The sequence below is a fragment of the Danio rerio genome, chromosome 7 (assembly GCF_049306965.1).
Source record: "Danio rerio strain Tuebingen ecotype United States chromosome 7, GRCz12tu, whole genome shotgun sequence".
Classification (NCBI taxonomy): Eukaryota; Metazoa; Chordata; class Actinopteri; order Cypriniformes; family Danionidae; genus Danio; species Danio rerio.
This window is the reverse complement of record NC_133182.1, coordinates 47,824,687-47,846,836: the sequence shown is the minus strand read 5'-3', so window position 1 is coordinate 47,846,836 and position 22,150 is coordinate 47,824,687. Positions and strand designations below refer to the sequence as shown.

At 38.5% G+C, this 22,150-nt stretch overlaps 1 protein-coding gene across 12 annotated transcripts in view; it reads right to left on the bottom strand.

Moving 5' to 3' along the window:
• The window catches only part of znf536 (zinc finger protein 536), a 496,275-nt gene that overhangs the window by 471,989 nt on the left and 2,136 nt on the right, over positions 1 to 22,150 (bottom strand). For all 12 annotated transcript variants that reach the window (XM_073907215.1, XM_073907216.1, XM_073907219.1 and 9 more), the window contains exon 2: positions 11,751 to 11,932. The gene's annotated coding sequence lies outside the window, so the exon portion shown is untranslated. The remainder of the gene's footprint in view (positions 1 to 11,750; positions 11,933 to 22,150) is intronic.

The following is a 22,150-nucleotide window of genomic DNA, read 5'->3' as shown; positions in this document are numbered from 1 at the left end:
AAAAAAAAGTAAAAATTGTATGGGTGGACTTAGCATCACCTTTCTTTGAAACCAATTTTATACTGAAAATCTCTTTTAGCCCTCGCAGGGCAGTCCAGATCACCTTTAAGCTTCCGTTCAAACAGTCAAAATTAAATGTTATTATACAAAGGTCACACATTAATTCCAGTTTCATAGTACTTCTATTCATGACATTGAATAGTTCGCCGGATATCTGTGTCCTCGTAATCAGATATGGACTTCTCATTAAAAACGAAAAGGCTAGAGGCTGCCACGAGATGCCACGGCTTTACTTTAAGACTACATCATGCTTTCCACCAAAGGACAATTCTTCCACAACGCTGTCACCGCTGACCTGCTCGCCGGGGATTTAAGACACTGATGTCAGCTTTGTGACAGCTGGTTTAAGTGTACAGCTGAGTTTTACAAGACAGGCCCTGTTGTCTGCCCTTAATTAAGGCAGAGAAAATGGCCCTGATTCACAAAAGCATTACACATAAGCAAAAAGCTGTTTGCTGAGCAAAAGGAATATCAAATTATATGAATGGTTCAAGCATCTGACAAGCTCCGATCACTGTTCCTTTAATGGCAATTTAATGATAATTGGATGTAAAAAGCACAAGTACTGAAGGATTCGAGAAGTCAAATACACTAAAAGACCACTATGTAAGCCGAAAATGAAAGTGGAACTACTGACACAAAATGACTCGCCAGATCCCGAGTTAAAGACTCAAATTTTCACACATTCTACAAATACAGCAGCTGCATGAAACTGGTTACTCATTCATTCATTCATTCATTCATTTTCTTTTTGGCTTAGTCCCTTTATTAATCTGGAGTCGCCACAGTGGAATGAATCACCAACTTATCCAGCATTTGTTTTACTCAGCAGATACTCTTCCAGCTGCAACCCATCACTGAAGCACCAGGAGGAAACCCAGCCCACAAGGGGAGAACATGTAAACTCCACACAGAAATGCCAACTGACCCAGCTGAGGCTCGGACCTGTGACCTTTTTGCTGTGAGGTGAACATGCTACCTTCTGCACAACCGTGACACCGAAACTGGTTACTCTTGCAGCAAAAAAATAAAAAAGTGCTCACTCCAAGTTACTACATTAAGGACAAAAGCCGAGCAGGGATCAGCCCTGAACAGGGGAGCTGTGGGTAGGGGGCTAATTAATACAAAGCATTTTTAAAAAAAGAGCCCAACACATCCGCACTCAGAAGCAGCGGGGCTCCATGATAAGCGGCTCATCAAACACACAAGTGGAGCTGTTTCTCAGCTGTTCTGCACCCAGATTAATAGCACCTCAGGTCAGGAGGCCCCCTGTGGCTCCTCGGCACCCCACCGTTCTCTCCAGCCAGATCATTCACTAACGCACTGCCACAGTGGATAATTGGGGCACATCGCTGCGCTCCGCTCACCTGTCTGCTTGCAGGTGCAAAAGTATCAGAACCTCTGGGTAACGTGCAAGATACTCCGGCGGTGAAATCTAACACACATCCGCTTACACGCTGTAGCGTGCAGCTGAAAGCAGCAGGAGAAGCTTTCAGAAGGTAAAGGTGAATAGAAACCCAACCGCAGGATTAAACGGAGGCTGGAGGGAGGTGTATACCCTCCTCTTTTTGTTAGATGCAACTCCGAAACTGGTAGCAACCTGTGGCATCCGCTCCAGCATTCCTGGCCTTCAGGGGTTCCATGCTGATTCAAAACTTTCATTTTTATTAATATTTGACATTTTTAAATATAATGTTCACCATTTAAAATTTGTCAGGTAACATCACAATAAGGTTCAGTTGTTAATTTTGGCATTGCTCATTTTTAATTATTGTTTTTAATCAAATTTAATTGATAAAACATTTTATTTGGGTGACATGGTGGTTATTACTGTCACCTTACAGCAAGATGGTCACTGGTTCAAGTCCCGGCTGGGTCAGTTGGCATTTCTGTGTGGAGTTTGCATGTTCTCCCCGTGTTGGTGTGGGTTTCCTCCAGGTGCTCCGGTTTCCCCCACAGTCTAAAGACATGCACTATAGGTGAATTAAATAACCTAAATTGGCCATAGTGTATGTGTGTGTGAATGAGTGTGTATGGGTATTTCCCAATACAGCTAGAAGGGCATCCGTTATGTAAAACATATGCTGGTTAAGTTGGCGGTTCATACTGCTGTGGTGACCCCTGATGAATAAAGGTACTAAGCCGAAGGAAAATGAATGAATAAAAACATTTATATTTATGAAATGCTACCTATGTGCACTACCATTCAGGAGTATGTGCCATGTGACCAAGCTAATCAAATAATAAAAAATAAAATAATAAATATTTAAAATGATCAGATTTAAAAATATGACTTTTTACTATATGGTAATCCAAAAGCGTGCACATCTGGTTGCAGAGGTGAAGTCACACTACAATTTTCGTCTCATCACCTTCCATTCATATGTATGTAAATGTGGAAGACATGCAAATTTAGCTTTGTTACAGACAGAGATGGTCTTATTATTGAGTGATATGAGGGTCAGCAGATCTACAAATGGAAAAGCCTAACAGCCAACTTGGATCACGTGTGCCTTGACAACCATTCACATTATAGCTATGAATCTGAGTTCCAGTGGTTAGCACGATCTCCTCAGAGCAAGAAGATTGCTGGTTTAAGTCCCAGCTGTGCCAGGAGAGTTTTCGGTGTGGAGTTTGCATGTTCTCCCCATGCTTGGCTTTTCTCTGGGTGCTTCAGTTTCCTCCTCAGTCCAAAGACATGCAGTATAGATAAATCGGAAAACTACATTGCCGTAGTGTGTGAAATATTTATTCTATGGTTGTTTCCCATCACTGGGGGTTAAAGAGTTAGTGTACGCTCAATGCTTGGTTGTATGAGTAATTGGCAGTTCATTTTGCTGTGGCGACCCCAAATAAATCTGTGACAAAGCCAAAGGAAAGTAAGTGCGTGTATAAACTGCACAGAATTTGCTGTGACTTTTTTCTATCAGCTTTTATCAACTCAAACTAACTTAAATTTAGAACCAAACATGAAGATTAGTTTATAGAATGTTGATTCATAAGATCCCAGGTCATTTACCTATCAAAGCAGTTTGTTTTGCATAGCAAAGTCTTATCTCCATTGAATTCAATTAAAAAAAATCCTTCTTCAAGTTTCAATTTTGGTGAACACTGTGTTTTTTAATATCACGTAAGGATGTGTGACAATTCAAAGTTTAATATGACCTCTTATAAGAATCCAAATATTATTTTAGCATTAAAATCATAATGGTAAATCAGCAGAATGACAGCCTTTTGTTTTATTTTTTATTATTTATTTTTACATTTTGTATTATATGTTGGAATATCTTTTTAAAATGAGTGCGATGTCATATAATAATACATTGCAATTGTCTTGTATAAAAGCTTAAGTGACTTCTCTTAAAAACAACTAATTCTTACTAACCACAAACATTGTTCATTTATGAAAGCTAATAATGAAAATAAGCAAATATTAAACGTAAAGTATTACCATTTCATTTATTTCCATTACTTTTTCCAAGCATGGAATCCCTGATAATTCAAATGTGTTTGGTGGCGATGGGAACCCTGTGCCTGCAAAAGTCACATCCTGTCTGATTTATTGCACTGCACTTGATAAAAGCCCAGTTAAGTGTGTCAAAATTCATAGTGGAGAGGAGGTGAGAAGGAGAGGAACAGTGGGAATACAAATGGAAGGAAGGCTGGGATTAATTGTCCGAGAAGCGAAATGGCTGCGGTGCGGTTGCTGTGCTTTGAGGGCTGGGGGGTCTCACTTGTTGTTGGGGTTGAGGTCAGGAGCGGGTCGATTCTAATGGTGTCACCCAGCACGCTCACAATTCCACACTCATTACACCATTCACAATTACTGCTACCTATTTCCCCGAGAGGGCTGGGCCAACCATTATCACGGCGACTCAAATGAAGTGGATAATTGTGTCTCTCTGCGGCACATCAGGAAATGGGGGAGAGAGAGAGAAGATAGAGACAGAGAGGCAGAGGAGGAGGAAAGACAGATGGATCAGGAGGTGTAAGACAGATATCAACAGACAACAAGCCAGTTCAAACACAAAAAAACCCTTGTCACATTTACGCGCGCAAAAAAACACATCATCGCAGATCAAGCCATCTAAAGTTGGAATAACTTCAGCAATTCATGAGGGAGAGACGCTCTGATTCGAGCTCGCTAATAACACAACCCTCGCGATCGACTGATCTGTACACACTGAAAACACTCTGTGCCACTAATGTTTAAGGAGTCGGAAAAGGGAATTCATTCATGGAAAATGACCAAAAATAGAGGCGTCTCTTGAATGCTATATTTATAAGAAATGGAGGCCAACTCTCAGACCGCAATCCTACACAGACTTGTCAAGCCGCGTGCCATTACTATCCCTTGTCTTAGCGCACTTGTCATGTAAGACTTGTACTCAAATGAAATATTTATTCTGCATAATAACTTCCAAAGGGGAATAAAGTATGGAATTAATTATTAATCATATGTATATTCAAAGCTATTTCTTTTTTGGGAGCGATAGATATTCCCAGACAGCCTCAATCTGACGAGAGACCCCCGATTAAGTCTAAGACTCTGCAAAACATAAGCTGAAAGACGATTCGAGGAAGAGAACCAGTAAGGGGGAGAACCGTAAGCTTTTGCCCCTTGATTTAACTAGTTCACAGGTGTCAGAAGCGGGATGTTTTGCAACACAAATTACATGGCTCATTTGACGGATACTAACTGTGCTCTAGTTCCGCGGAACAAAGTACATTTGCTGTGGAAGGGGAGTCAAGGTCAGGTCATCGGCAGACGTCATAAACTCCCATTAACGGGAGTGAGGAAATAAAGAAGGCCACTGATGAGAGGAAATGCGATCTGAAGCGATAGATATCTCATTTACTGCATTCTGCCCCATTTTGACACAATTTGCTTCAAGCCAGTTAATATGCAAGTTATCCATCTGAGAGGGTGTGAGACAGACCATTTCAGTGTCAATTTACAGCAAAAAAAGAGAATGTGAGTACCCTCCATTCTTCAGAGCTCTTTAGTCTAATTCAATTGTACCTTTCAATACCTTATGATATGCAGGAAGTGCTTGGATCGCTATATCACATTATGGGAGGATAAAATAGTAAAACGGATTTTTCTTCTTTTTTTTTTAAAGGCAGCAAGTATGCACAGAGATAAAAGCAGATAAAAAGTCAAGCTTACTTTTGCCTTGTCTGGGGGTTGAAAAGTGCCTATAAGTGCTTTAGATAGTGCTTAGCAGTAAATGCAAGGCATCCATCAACTAACTGCCTCAAATAGTAATGGGAGAAGTTATTCCTTATTGACTTTATTCAACCCTCTGCCTGACAGACTATTCATAACCAGCTCTGGACATCACAGGAGCTCTAAAGGATGCAGTTAAGGGAAGCCGGCCCATGTTCACACAAAGAAAGAAACTGCAAATAAAGAGGTTAAGCATGTTGTCAAAACTGATGTGGTTTTTATAAATTCTGAAAAAAAATGAAACTTGTTTTAAGTACTGTGTGTTCCTTGTATGGGTCCTGAAAATATTAATAATAATATCAATTCCTTACATTTATATATTGCTTTTCTGGACACTCAAAGTGCTTTACCCTATTTTAGGGGGGAATCTCCTCATCCACCACCAGTGTGCAGCATCCACCTGGATGATGTGATTAGACCACACACTACACATCAGCTGATTGGTGGAGAGGAGACAGAGTGATGAAGCCAATTATGATATGGGAATAGTTAGGCCAGTGGGCAGTGGGTTAAACCCCTACTCTTTTTTTGTCTCATCTGAAAGGCGGTGCTCACTGAGCAGTATAGAGTCCCCATCAATATACCGGGGCATTAGGACCCACACAGACCGTAGGTTGAGTGCCCCCTGCAGATCTCACTAACACCACTTCCGGCAGCAACCTAGTTTTCCCATGTCGTTTGCCATCCAGGTTCTGACCGGTCGCAGCCCTGCTTAGCTTCAGGGGGCGACTATGTGAGAGCCGCAGAGAGTTGGTTGCATTTTCTCTCCCAATATTTATTAATTCATTTAATTTACTCATTCATTTTATTTCATTAATTAATAATGGGGCGAAGCAGTGGTGCAGTAGGTAGTGCTGTCGCCTCACAGCAAGGAGGTCGCTGGTTCGGACTTCAACTCATTTGGTGTTTCTGTGTGGAGTTTGCATGTTCTCCCTGTGTTCGCGTGGGTTTACTCCGGGTGCTCCGGTTTCCCCCACAGTCCAAAGACATGCGGTACAGGTGAATTGGGTAGGCTAAATTGTCCGTAGTGTATGAGTGTGTGTGTGTGAATGTGTGTGTGGATGTTTCCCAGAGATGGGTTGCGGCTGGAAGGGCATCCACTGCGTAAAAACTTGCTAGATAAGTTGGTGGTTTGTTCCGCTGTGGCGACCTCGGACTAATAAAGGAAATAAGCCGACAAGAAAATGAATGAATAAATAATTAATAATGAAAAAGACTATAGTCCTTAACTTTAAATTGTACAATTATATTACATGAAATTTTGAATTGTTCATGCATTGTACTACTCTGTTTTGTATTTTTAAAATTCTGGGATACAGCAGTAAGGGCATCTACTGGTTAAACATATACCAGAGTAATTGGTGGTTTGTTCCACTGTGGAAACCCTGCAGGGAATGAGTGAGTGAGTGAGTGAGTGAGTGAGTGAGTGAGTGAGTGAGTGAGTGAGTGAGTGAGTGAGTGAGTGAGTGAGTGAGTGAGTGAGTGAGTGAGTGAGTGAGTGAGTGAGTGAATGTACGAGTAAATGTGCGTTCATGTGTATGCAGTGCGCATGAAAGAGTAAAAATAAAACATGATAAAAAAATACTTTGACAACATTATTATTATTATTTTAAGGTTATTTTTAGTAGTTGTAAGTAGTTGTCGATTTAGTAGAAGTAGTAGTAGTTGTGTATTACGGTCTGAAGGTATTATAAAGTTGATGACGACAACATTGACATTGCAAACTCTGAGATAGGTATACTTGGGATTGCCTGTTGGGTATTTTAAGTTGAGATGCTATTTGTTTTTGTATTAGATTTACTTTTTATTTACTGTTGTACTAAAGTCCAAAAGTAAAGAATTGATGTTATTTATTACTTAATTTGTTCAAGTGACCTCATAAAAGTGCTCTGTTTGCTAACAGAGTTGTTGAATGTTAAAATAAGGTGAAATAAATAAGAAAATAAGAAACATGCTGGATCTGTTTCCTCGCTCTTCTTTATTTTATTTTTTATATATTATAGAAATATCAGATCAGGTTTTGGTATCGATAGATACTCAAAATCAAATGACTCGAACTGGGGGGCAAAAAAAACCTGATCGGGACATCCCTAATTTTTACACAGTTGCAAGCCTTAAAAACATGCAGATGATAAACTTTTTAGTAACTTTATGGTTAAACTTTGCAATGACTCTACAAATCATTTGCGTTTTCTGCTATATAATCACAATTCATCATTACAGATCCTGCCATGTGATTATTGTGGATATACACATTGCAAAACCAATGCTGAAACTATATATTGCGCTGCCCTATTAAACGCATAATGTCATTTAATGAAGCTGTGTGAGTAAACCTCACTCACTTGACCTCATGATGTCTACTAGCAACTAGAAATTAACCGAAATAAATAATCTGAACCAAAATCAAAGTGAATTCTGAAAAATCTGGAAGCAACAGGCCAAAAACCAAAAATGCTTTGTAATAATAATTTATTATTTTATAAAATAATATTGAGTAATTTTGTAATATCACAATTTATTGACAGTAAACATGTCGAAAAGCGTCATTCTATCATTGTTTCCATGGCAGCATACAGTAGCATTATTGCAACAGCAAAAGCAATTCCTATCGTCAGGTTATTTGAGCAGACATTGTTTTTCTGGTGAGCATGCATGGTACATGAATAGATAAGAGTGTGTTCCACAGAGTGGAATATTGAGCTATTTTGAACTTTGACAGTGTATGCAAGCAAGCTAGTCAGTGGTGCACTTTGCAGCCCTCAAGCTTTGGTTGGGCAGCAACAAACCACTCTTCCACAGCACACGCCATTGAAATGAATGGGTTTCATGGCACAGCATAACACTGCGCATTTGGTGAGAAAGTGGTTTTAGACTGCAGGAGAGTGAAACCAGTGCACTGAATACTGCTGTAAATCATAACCTTTTTTCGGTTGCCATTTTTTTGGCAGCCAAATATTTGCTGTATCGCTATTAATGGTTGTGGTCTTTAGTGGATTGTTAGCACACCCACCTCCCATGCCAGATGCCAGAAATGCTGGTTTGAAACCCACTCGCAGGTTGGGCCAAGCAGAATATAGTGGTTACATTGGTGCCATGATCTGTATAGAATGGAAATTTAGAAGGGTGGCATGCAGCTTTCCTTCTATGCTGTATGACAAAATAAGCATTTGAAACTTGCAAAGGTTCTACAATAATTTTTTTCATACACAGTGTAAAGCAAATACAGAAGAATAATAGAGTTTTAGTCTTTTGCTTCCACAAGTTCACAGGCTTGAGAAATAAAAATAGTGTATTTGCCAGGGTGGGTAAACTCGGGTTGGTGGATTCATGTCACAAAATCATCGCAACTAACCAGTAGAGTGCATAAAAAGCTTCACTGGGCAAAGAGAATTTAAGTTGCAATTTACGCAAGGCATCTACATGGCCAATGCAATAAAGCAACAGAGAAGATGTGCAGCTCCTGTCTTGAGCATCCTGCATAACAGCAGCATTAAATCAGGGCATTTTAACGCATTAGGTTTATTCTGTGATCTATTAAAATGAAACATTTAATGTATTTGTGTGCTGTGGTCCAAAAAGTCCAAGACAGAGGAATCCTACAGACCTGCAAGTAGCGCATGCATTCATACCAAAGGATATGAAAGGAAATTTCGAGCCGACTTTAAATAATCCTCACCTAAGCTGTCGGCAGGCATATTTCATAGCATTAATATTTACATCGCATCAGAGTCGAAGGACTAAAATCTGAAGATGTGTGCACGGACAAATTTAAAATGCATACATAAATAACAGCAGCTGGCATGAAATCAGGTGACCTACACTTGACATGCACAGAGACTTGTCAAGCATGGAGAAACAGCATTTGTTTTAAATAAGTGATGTGCTTTTTAACATGCTACTATCTGGTAGCATTTACCAGTAATGGAAAATCTTTAGGATCATAAAAATTATTTTTAAATTGAAACTTTAATACGCATCTGCTTTAAAAGTTTAGTAACAGTATATACTGTTATAGTATGAGGCCAGAGTTGCATACAGACACTGTGTTATGTTAATCATCATAGTTGTCTGTCTGTCTGTCTGTCTGTCTGTCTGTCTGTCTGTTTATTATTTGTATGTTCATTTGAAATCAATATGTCAATTTTTTAAAGATGCATAATTTGATAACAAGTGACCCAATTCATAACTTTAGAAAGCATGTTTAATATTTGAACTTGAAGAATCTATTAAAAAAAATATCATGGTTTCCACAAATACATTGAGTAGCACAACCATTTTGAACATTAATTATATTTTAAAAATGTTTCTGAAGCAAATGAGATTCATTCATTCATTTTCTTTTCGGCTTGGTCCCTTTATTAATCTGGGGTCGCCACAGCGGAATGAACTGCTAACTTATCCAGCATATGTTTTATGCAGCGAATGCCTTTCCAGCTGCAACCCATTATTGGGAAACACCAATACACTCTCATTCACACTCATACACTACGGCCAATTTTAGCTAGACAATTTAGCTTACCCAGTTCACCTGTACCACATGTCTTTGGACTTGTGAGGGGAAACCTGAGCACTCAGAGGAAACCCACACGAACACAGGAAAAACATGCAAACTCCACACAGAAATGCCAACTGAACCAGCCAAGGCTAAAACCAGCAACCTTCTTGCTGTGAGGCAACAGCACTACTTACTGCGCCACCACGTCGCCCAGCAGATGAGATCAATTTCTGAAAGATAATGTGACACTAAAGACTGGAGTAACTGTTGAAAATGCAGGTTGTATATTATAAATATGAATAATCTGAATCAATTTCATATTACAAATATTTTAAATTGCTTATATACTGTAACTATTTTACAGTATATAAGTTTTTAATTTTGGTGACATGGTGGTTCAGAGGTTTACAATGTCACCTCACAGCAAGAAGGTTGTGGTTCGACCCCCGGCAGGGTCAGTTGGCAATTCTGTGTGGAGTTTGCATGTTCTACCCGTGTTCAAATGGGTTTCCTTCTGGTGCTCCGGTTTCCTCCACACTTCAAATACTATGTGTGTGAATGCGAGAGGTTATGGGTGTTTCCCAGTACTCATTTGCAGCCAGAAGGGGTAAAAAATTTGCTGAGTAAAAAATAATATGCTGGATAAGTTGGCTGTTCATTCGGCTGTGGCGACCCCTGATGAATAAAGGGACTAAGCACCAAAAAAAATTAATGAATGAAAGTTTTACATTTTTTGTAGCTTATTGTGTTCTCATTAGCTTCATTTTATTAAAAAGTGCCAACATCTTAAAAAAAAACATTTAACCCAGAAAAAAAATGATTGATTTGATATATTTTTATTTACTTGTTTAATTGTTACTTACTTACACACACCCAAAAATTTAACCTCCAAATTCACCCCTTGCTAATCTTCAATGCCTTGAATGTACACACCTAAGACTTTTTATTGAAAACGTTTTAAAGTTGAAAGTTGAAAAAGTGGCAAAATAAGTACCATAAAAAAGTTATAAAAGTTTAAAATTCAGTGCTGATTTCTAAAAAAAAAAAAAAAAAAAGGTTTTCAGTAGAAAGATTTTGGGACTTTTATCAAATGACCAAACTTTTCCGATATGTTTAATTAATTAACCAATAATTTGCATACATCTACATTCTGGATACATTTTAAAATGGGAAATGTTATTTTATATATTGCATTTTTTTTCTCTTACAATAAAAATACTGAAATGTGAATTTTGTTCAGGAGCATAGTTAAAATGTGATGCATTATATATTGACATAAACTGCCATTGGATATACAGTACTCAGCAATTAAGTACAGGCCATTTTGAAAATGATTATTTGTATACATTTTTCGGTGAATATAGGCAGTGTATTTTGGTGCATTTAAACAAAACAGATTTATTAAACAAATATATTTATTAAAATAATATTTTAGTCACCAAACATATTAAGAAATTAAAAAGATAATACAATTAAAGTCAAGCTAAAAATTGCCAAATAAATTACAAACTGAAAAATTTGAACTAAAATTTATTTTTTGCTTTTCTTGATTTTTCCTCTTTTTTTTTATTTGTATTTAATATTTTTCTATAACATATACATTTGGGTTTACTAGTTTTTGGACCGTAATCATAAGTTATTTTGTTAGATAAACTCCAGATTTGGCTTCAGTACTGACTAATCTAATGTATATGCACAAATGTAATATTGTATAGCTTCCTATTAAAATATGAATTTAAAAGAGAGATTTGTGAGGGGTGTACATATAAATGCTGAGCACTGTGCATACCTACTACACATCGCCTGTAAAAAGAAGTATATCAGTATATAAGAACAATGAGAGGCTGAACTCTCCATCTTGTTATTGGAAATGATGAGCCTCTCTTGTCGATGAAAATAGCAACTGCTGCCGCAACCCAATTATGAGCAGAATCTTCCCCATTTTGTTTTCTCTTTTTTTACCTTGTGAACAGTAGGTCAGATGGGATCGACCGGGCAGCGGCGTTCAAAACAGACAGCTCGGCCCCTATTTGAGGATCAATAGCAGTGGCTAATGTCTGATCTGTTTCTGTCCATATTCAAATTCGACGTGCTGGGATTGTAGCGCACGTCGTCTCCTCAAAGTCATGTACGATTAGGCACGCCTGAAAGACACAATGAGAAAGAAACAGTGAGCGAGACAGAAAAGGAAAATACGTTAATTAACGAGGGCCTATCCACGCTTGTGTCTCCGATTCAATATTAAAGGCCTTAACTGCATACATTTAAATGAGATCTCTACATATACCGCAATAAAAAGGTAACAGAGAGGGTACTTCCAAATATGAAGGGGGAAAAAATTGAATGAGATGAAATGAAACACTGACTAAGAACACATTTTCTAGCTCAGTACATCATGATATAGCTCCAGGCGCTACCTTTTGTCTAAATCTCCACACTGACTTAAACTGCGCATTGTAACACGACACCTCTGATTTCATGCAATATGGAGGATTACTGAATTGAATTGAACGCTCAGCGTTTTTGTTCACATTTCTAAATTAGGATTTTCTGTCTCCATAATGACAGAGAAGTCTCTCTTTTTGCCGAATCAATGCCAGCTATTTATATGAACTGTAATCCTTCACCCGGCTCTGATCTGCCAGCACTGTGATGGTTTAAAGTAATGACTAAAAAACAAAAAAGACACCCGATGAATGGAAATTGGCTTCATTCCATGTAAAATAAGATTTCGCTCGGCATCGGGAGACTTGTACAATGCTGAAGTACAAGAAGTCTGAAATAAATAATCAATGTGGGCCTATATGTGTGTGTGTGTGTGTGTGTGCGTGATTCGGGGGGTGAAGGGGATGGTTAGCTGCCCCGCTTTTGTGAAAGTAAAGTGGAAATAGCTTGTGAGGAGATGTTATGGTTATGCCAGTGATTCAAATATCCTCCTTGCTTCTTGACAGAGCGAGTCAGCCTGACAAGTAGGCTATCAGCCAAGAGATCATTAAGCTAAAGGGTTGAAGTGCCATCGCCAATGTGTGGGGGATGCCATGGCAACAAGGGTTCACCCTGCTTGAGAGACAAGATAAAAAACAATGAGAGGCAGGGTGCGGGGCCGTGTAACGATCGGCACTGATCGATGGCTCACTCTTTCTCTCGCGCGCTCTGCCTCTGTTCTTCCCTCTTTAGAGATGGAGGGAAAAAAGAAAGGGCAGCACCGTTTAGGCTTTGTGGCTAGCAGTGCTTGGGGGTCCTTAAACACATGTGAGATGGAAAAATGGCGAGGATGGGCAAACTGTGAAAATGGCTGAAGGTGATGATATCAAATCGGTGAAATATTCGGAAAAGTTCTGGCAAGAATCCTTCACAGATTGATGCTATTTAGAAGACTAGTCATTGACTTTCTTTCTTCAATGGAGAACAAAAGATCATAGTTTGAAAAGCATCTGTGTCCATACAATGAACGTCAATAGAGTGCAACCGTCATGTTCCAGAATTAAAAATCCCATTCATTCTCCATAGGGGAGTTGATTCTGAATGATAACTAATAATAAACCTTTAAACAGAGACCCACTGTGAGCTGTGAGCTTGTTAATCGATGGCATATGCTTTTGTTAAAACCATAAGCCTGCATCATTTCTTCTTTTTATGTAATTGTGCTCAACAGCAGAGATCTTGATTAAAAAATAACATCACCCAAGATTGTGCAAACAATTGTCAGAGGATTGCATTAAGTAAAGCATGCCATAAGAAGTGCCACCTCTCCTGAAGCACTGTGAATTATGTAGCATTAATCTCTTTACGCTCTCAAACTACATGCAGTCTTTAAATGCATAAAATAAATATATTTTCAAATAAATGTATAATATATTATTTACATTCAAAATCAACATCTTCAAAAAAAATTTTTTTCTAGTTTACAATGTTTTCCTCATAGTTTCACACATAGATGACAATGTTCATTAACGAAGACAAGATACAAATATAGCTGCAAGCAGCAATTAGGGGCTAAGCAGTCCAGAAGCAGAATGAGCACATTTGAGCACATTTGTTGGTGCCCTAAACAAAAACTGTTTCGCCTATTGACACGAATTTCATAACACTCTGTCATCATGGTCTGTTTTGTTAAATTTGTTGATATTTTGGAAAACTGTGTAGGAGAAGTTTGCATAAGAAGCTTTTTGAACAAAATCAATATGGCGCAAAGGAAGTTTAACCAAATTTGGCATATTTGGTATGTGTTCTCAGCATTACCAAAAGAACAAGTTGAGAAAAATATTACCACAATCAACATAAGCAGAGTAAAGTTATTAACACATTTCTGATTCATTATTGACGAATAATGAATGGTTTATAACTTGTGACCACTAGGTGGCGCTGTTACCAAAATTTATATGTTGGGTCATTGTGAGTTGCTAATGGCCCACCTAAGTTCAGTGTCAACATGTTTAAGCACAGCCTCAGATGCACTTTGACATTGTGCTATAGCACATTTATTGATGCCATAAACAACAAGTGTTTCGCTTATCGACATGATTTTCATCACTTTTGGTCATTATGGTCTGAAGATGATCGGAGTCAAATTTGGTGAAAATTGAACCAACGGTCGAGAAAGATTTCGCAAAATAACCTTTTTGAACAAAATCAATATGGAGGACAGGAAGTTTGCTCTAATATGGCATATTCTGTAAAAATGTTCTTGACATGACCCAAGGAGTAGATTGATATTAATTTTCCCACAATAAAACTATGCAATCAACATTTATTAGCTGTTTTGGAAGATTCATTATTGATAGTTAGTTAGGGGTTTTTAACACATTACTACTAGGTGGTGCTGTTACCAAATGTTTGTGTTGCAGTTATTGTGAGGTACCAATAAATTACAGATGATCTTTGACACATTTGTCAGTGGCATAAACGAAAACCGTGTCACCTACTGGCATGAATGCCATAACTTTTTGCCAGCATGGTCTGAAAAACATCTGAGTCAAATTTGGTGAAAATCATAATTCCTGCAAGAAATGGGAGAAAGTGCAGATGTGATACGGCAGAAAAGTCCTGCCTTCTATATAAAAGCCAATCACTTACTGATAAACTCAATGCATCACTGCAATTGCCATTATACACTCCAGATGCAAGGGGTGCATCTAAAAACAATAAGGCTTATTTTAAACAGTGAAGCTGTCTACACTGAGTGTGCAAGCGACAAATCTGAAACAGTGAACTGATGATTCACTCTATTTATGATCACCAAGAACAAATGGGTTGTAGTGAGTGCTTGGTTAAGTCCAATGTAGACAGCCTCAAACTGTTGCAACATTCAAGACCACAGACAGGTTTGATGTAAACACTGCATCAGTAGCTCCAGGGGCAATAGAAACAAACAGTGTCCTAAAAAGTACTTAGCATGGCACAGAACATTGGCCAGGTCACCCAATGTTGGCTTTTATTTTATATGAAACATAGTTAGAAAAACTAATAATGGGCTACAACTTAAGCTAACATTTGAGGTTTGTCTACTTTCACACACAGTCCACAAAATTTTCACAAAATGAATCCTACGGTTGTGCAATATATCAAAATTACTGAGATTTTAAAAATGTTTTACAATAAAGGAGTGCTTTAATACTAAGTTTAATACAAAATTATCATTTGTGTGCCTGTCACTATAACCCAATCCTCTGAAAGGCTTTTCAGCATATCAAGTAATGTAGTTAGCCTATAAGAACATGAATCTCTGAAACCAAGCAGAGAGGACATGCTGTTTTTTAATTGTCAAAAAATCTAATTTAGTACAGCTGCTGAAAATAACATATGATTAAGCAATCATGCCATGTTAAGAAAAAAATAAGACAGCAAAGAAGTAACTTGACTCCGTTTCAAAGCTTTTTCTTTTACTAATTGTTCTTGATATACAGTAAGTACACCAGTGGAGCGAAGTGGTGGTGATATTTCTTTCCTTTTGTTTATTTTTTCATCACACTGTTAAAACAATTTGTTTCATGCAAAACATGGCGGTTGACTTTCAGAAGTTACACTTTTAGATTTTTACCCCCCAGAAATAACACATGTTCCATATAACACTGTTTTTTTATATATTGTATCGCTTACTGAATATTGCATTATTTAGCAATCTATCACAAATAACATTTGTCTTTAATATCATAGCCCTAATACAAATGCTGTTTTATGCAAACCAGGTCAGTAGTTGGTGATATCCCTTTATTAAGAAGCAATAAAATGCCATTGATATGCAAACAACAGCCAAGTAGTTCCAGAAATAACACTGATGAACAATGTTGGGGAAAGTTAAAAGTAATACATTACAAGATCGAGTTACTCCCCAAAAAAGTAACTAGTTGCGTTACGTAGTTACTTTTTATGGTAAGTAATGCGTTACATTAATTTTGAGTTATTTTTGAGTTACTTTTTCTGACTTGGCTGAGGCTGGATCTCTTTCAGAACATGCATGGGGTTTGTTTGTGGAACTCTACAAATAACAAGACACTGTATAACTTTATTTACCTTCAAAAAACACAGTAAAAAATGAATGTAGGTTAATGTTATCTTTGGAGAACTTCCTGACCACAGAGCTATACATGCTGTATATACAGATTAATGACTGTTTAAAACAATGTCTTTGCTACTTTTGTACTTTTTGTCTTATTAAAAAGTAAAATCACTGTTCATTCAGATAATCCTTTTTACCTTTTCTTCTGTGTTCAAAATAATGAGAATATTTCCATTGCAGAAATGTATTCTCTCTTCGAGTGTGGAAACGTGACTATGACCATTAAAAAAGTAACTCAAATATTATTACTTAATTTTTACAAGTAAGGCATTACTTGTTACTTAGAAAAGTAATTTTATATGTAACTCGCTTTAGTACCCCAACACTGCTGATGAAAAAATGGGCAGTTGCCCTGTGTCAGGGGTGTCCAAACTTGGTGCTGGAGGGCTGATGTCCTGCAGATTTTAGCTCCAACTTGCCTCAACACACCTGCAAGGATGTTTTTAGAAAGCCTAGTAAGAGCTTGATTAGCTCGCCCAGGTGTGTCTGATTGGGATTGGAACTAAACTTTGCAGGACACCGGCCCTCCAGGAACGAGTTTGGACATGGCGCATGTTGTAAATCTTAGGTAATTCTGGCCCCGTTTAACTGTCAATGTATAAACAAAGAGACTTAAGAAATCTTCAAAATATCCTCTGTGCTCCACAGAAGAAAGAAAGGTTTAGCATTAGAATTTGAGTCGAAAAAAGTCCCTTTAAGTTTTCCAGAATGAAGAAGACATCTGCGGGGCTTTCCTATCAAGACAACCGAGCGTATCCTACCATTCTGCCACATAAGCACAATGAACAACGTCAGCCACAATCAGGCTCTCTGTGGCTGGTAGAAGCTCCTTGAGACAAGCGATAAGCACCTGCTAACCGAGCGCCCTCCTAAATGTCTCTGTGGGCGCGCTCGCTTACTAGCACCATGTCCTGATCAATCCAGCGAAAGAAATCTGTCAGGAAATCTTTAGCATTAGGTCTGCCTCCTGAATGGGGATCAGGCCCTTTCAGCGGGGCAGGTTGCGGATGGGTCTTAGGAATCTTCCTTTCCGCATCTCTGAGTGTCAATACGGATTATGAGCATAGCTTTTATCTTTTCAAGCGCACAGACTATTTACTCATTTAACTGGATGAATAAGTGTCCCCCCCCCCCCGTTCTTCGATAAATAAGAAAAAAAATAACGCAAGTCTGAATGCATTCAAATCCTACTCCAAATTCAAATGCAGCTCCCTTATGCATCCTTTGAGATCTAATCTGCCTTTTTAATCCACACAATTCACTGAGGGCAATTTCTTTAACATACTTCCTTAAGACCTGAACGGATAAACACAGTCGCTCTATTGTCACCAGCAAAGCACCTTTCTTTGCAACTTAAGACCAACAATTCGCTCGACGATTGACTGCTTGCCAGCGCATGCAAAGCAGGTGAGTTTAAGAAGCGTTTTCAGCGAAACGAGCCTGAGCCCTCGAGCAGCGCAATCATAAAGAACTTTATTTACTGCTCTTTCAATGGCTACGAAAATAGGCCTTTATATCGCCATGCCATCGACAGAAAAAAGAGCCAATAAAAGCTGTGAAGAAGCGCCACCACCATGAACAAATAAAAGCAAATTTTGACATTTCGCATTCAGCACATCTCTTTATAGGTCAGAGGCAACCCTGGCCGACCCTGCATTGTTTCTAAATGCCATTTTGTAAAAGAGGATCTCAGGAATTAATTAATGCATGGGTAGCTGCCACTGTCAAGAGGCACGCATTAAAATCAATGATTAATAAATTCAAAACACACAACAAACTCAGAGGGGAGATGAAACTAGTATTGTGTTCCCCAGGAAGCGGCCCCAGTGCGGGTCCTCCCACCAGCGAGGCGGCCACTCAGATGCCTAATGGAAAGTCGCCGATGCCAGCTGTGTGCCTGTGAATAAAATCACTTTAATTAAAGGCATTACAATGAACAGAGAATACACGCGGCAGAGTCGACAGGAAACGGCCCTCATACTTCACACACACACACAAGCAGCATAATACCTAAAAGGAACAGAGGTCCCCAATGATCTAAACACAAATAAATCGGAAAGCCTGCAGCTTCTTTCTCGGGCTATCAAGCACAACAATTACAGTAAAACACACGTAATTACATTACACAGATCTTTCCTGATGTTCTTTATTATCAGGTAATCTGGGCGTAAGGGTGGGAGCCTTCGCCTTCTTCTGAAATTTAATTGCCGTTCAGACACCAGATCATTTATTTTCAGACTACGCAAATCTTTTTACTCTAAACGCTTAAACATAAGAAAAGAAATCAGCATAAGGACGCTGAACGCCCAACCGCAAATTGTTCGTTCTGCGGCAAAAAGATTTTCAATTGTCTCTATACTTTTGAAATATCATACTGCCTCGCAAGCAAACAAAACAGCAAAATTACTGTCCACCCCCACAGAACAGACGAAGGGTTCCTCTTAATCTGATATACAACAAAGATGAGCCCTGATTATATTCACCCTCCTCTTCTTGTTTTAAATAGACTGGGAGCAGTGCCCAGAGACAGCTGGGGTAAGATCAGCCCAGCTGATGCCGGATCAGCCGAGCAGTTTGTCTATTCAACCATAAGGGGGCGGCAAACACAAACGCACCCGGACATATGCAAATCATTCACAAGCAAATAGCATGCAAATGATCAAATGTGACACGTGCATAAGCAGCATCTTCTGTTTTCCTTATAGACGCGCTGCACATGTTTAAAACAGGCTTAACAGTTGTTCCCGGGCTCATAAGCTTCATGCCAATGTGCCATTGTTTAGAGGGAAAACAGACATCGGGAACAAATGAGATTCTCAGATTTTGAGAAAGTACCGGTCAAAAGTTTGGGGTCAGTGGGATTTTTAAATGTTTTAAAATAAGCTTCTCCTGCTCACCAAGGGTGCATTTATTTCATCAAAAATACAGTACAAATTGTAAAATTGTGAAATCTTATTGCACTATAAAATAACTGTTCAAAAGTAGTTTATCATTTAATATGATCATTTTTTTCCAATCATTTTAAACATTAATTTTTACCTTCATTATTACTCCAGTCTTCAGAGTCACAAGATCCTTTAGAAACCTCTCTAATACTAATTATTACTACTACTACTACTTCTACTACCACCATTAATTTTATTATTATTAATTTAATAGTATTAAAAGCAATAATGTCTGGAGTACTAATTTCATTTGAAACTACATAAAATAAGAAAGCAGTTATTTAAAATTGTAACAAATATTTAACAATTTAACTTTTTTACATGTAATTAATGCCGCCTTGATGAACAATTTTTTTTAAAATAATAAAACTGAACCCAAATCGGTAGTGTAGATCTTGACAAACTTAAAAACAGAGTCTGATGCTTAAAAATCTCATCACTTTCACAGAAGTCTGTGTGTGTGTTTCTGCTGTGAACAGGAGATGGAAATATAAGAGAGGGGGCAGCATAACATTGTTACCAGTTTTGTTAAGTTTGTTGCTAGACTACCCTGGCAAATTTTTCTCGATTACAAAACTACTAAAATTCATTTGGCAACTCTTGGAATGGCACACTTTTTTATCTAAATCAAAGGTTGTCAACACACACCTCCAAATATAACCAAATGCAAAATGTATAAAAAATATTTTTTATATAAAGTTTTTAAGTTCACCTCATTTTGAAAATGAATGTTTCTCCATTTCTCAGTGAGTAAAGGCAGTGTCTTTTGGTGCATTTAAACAAAACAGATTTATTTAAAGAGCCCATATTATGGGTTTTTGAAAATTCCCCTCCATGTAGTGTGTAACACAGCTCTAAGTGAAGTGAAGTATCCAGCTAAGGCTTAAATCTGTAAGAATACAGTGTTTAAAACGGTTGATTCATCTATAAAAGAGTCGACTCATAGTGCTTCAAACGAGTCGCCTTGATACCGACTCATTAGGTGTTTCGCCATGACGTACGAACGAAACCAAGTTATTCACGTGCACGCGCAAACCCGGGAGATTTCAAACCTGAGGCCCCGCCCTCTGACGCAGAAACCCAGACACACACACACACGCACACCCACAGACACACACACACACATGCACACCCACAAACACACGCACACCCACAAACACACGCACACAAACATGCCGGTCGATTGAAGTAACACTGCAGATGGACATTATATTGAGTCTCTACCCAAAGATGAAACATCAGCATTATAACCAAGCAGTTGGAAACTTCTGGAAGCTACATGCTACAAAGAATACTTCATCTGAGTTTGTTAAAGGAAGGATCAGTAAAGAGTAACTGATGGACGTCAGGATGGGTTTCTTCCATTTCTCAAGTGTAAGTACGTGCGGTTAAAGTTGTTGCCTCGTTTACTCTAGCTTGCAAATGTATTTAGTTGTGATTTGTTACTTGTAACCGCGTGTACTGTATCAGGTTAACTGGATATATTATCTTATCGCGTGCAAAGTCACGTTAAAAACGCGACGCGTGCTGTTTGTTTATGGAGCTCCGTGCTAGAGTTCTGCTCCCGCGATTTATTCGGAAATTTATTCCCGCGCCGCAGAAATCTGGCGCGGGGACAGCCGCGGGAATAAATTTCCGAATAAATCGCGGGAGCGGTCGGTAACGGGTTTAATTTGGGACGGGAGCGGGCAGTCTAGCAATATCACGAATATTGCTATGCGAATTAGAAAGAGAGAGTCTGCGTGGTGCTTGTGTGTGTGTTAGTGCGCACGCGCGCGTATGAGAGCTCGAGAGAGAGAGAGAGAGAGAGAAAGAGAGAGCGAACGAACGAGCTTTGTGTGCTTTGTGCTGTGTGTGTGTGTGTTTATACAGACAGCTTGGCTGTCTGGACTGTATACTGGGTGATTTTTGGTTGTGTTCTCCGCTCTAGCGGGACCGGGCGCGGCGGGCAGAAAACGGAGCGGGTTCTCAGGCTAAAACCTGGCGGGTGCGGGCGGAAGCGGGAGCGTTGTCATCCGGAGGTGTGTGTGTGTTTTTGTGTGTGTGTGGTATGGCGAGTACACGACTGTCTCCTTCGTTCGGTTATCCGTGGCACTATCCACTCGCCATAGTGTGGCAGCTAAAATCCACGTCTACACTATCGAGCGAGTATGAACTGTGATTACTTTTTAAATTGCTGATTAGCTATTGGCCATTTCCCTCTCTGACTGAAGGCAGTCGACCAATCGCGACAGACTGTCATCGGTCCAATCAGCGCAGATTAGCTCCGCGCTAAGGAGGGGTTTGGGAACAAATGAATCACTGGACGATTCATACAGGAGTCGCTGGGATAATTAGCTAAAAATAAATGCAGATTATAAGACCATGAAAGTGTTTTTTGACCTTGCATGCATATTAGACTGTTGTTGGAGACCCTTACAACCAGGATATGACCCTATTTCATGTATAATATGGGCTCTTTAACAGATATATTTATTAAAATAATATTTTATTCACCAAATATATTTAGAAATGGAAAGAGAATACAATTAAATACAAGCTACAAACTTTGAACTTTATTTTCTTTTTTTCATTTTTGCTTCTCTTGATTTTTCCTCCTTTTTAATTTGTATTTAATATTTTTCTGTATCATATAAATTTGGGTGTACTAGTTTTTGGACTGTTAGTGTAAGTTATTTTATAATAAAATTTTCCATATTTCAACCACATTTTATTACTATTATATAGATCTTATTTAAGGCTTTCTGTATTAATTATTTGATGATAATTAGATTATCTACATTACTTTTTATTAAATTGTTTGTTTTATTCATACTATTGTGTGTTTATCTTAATAAAATATTTATTTTAATTATTTT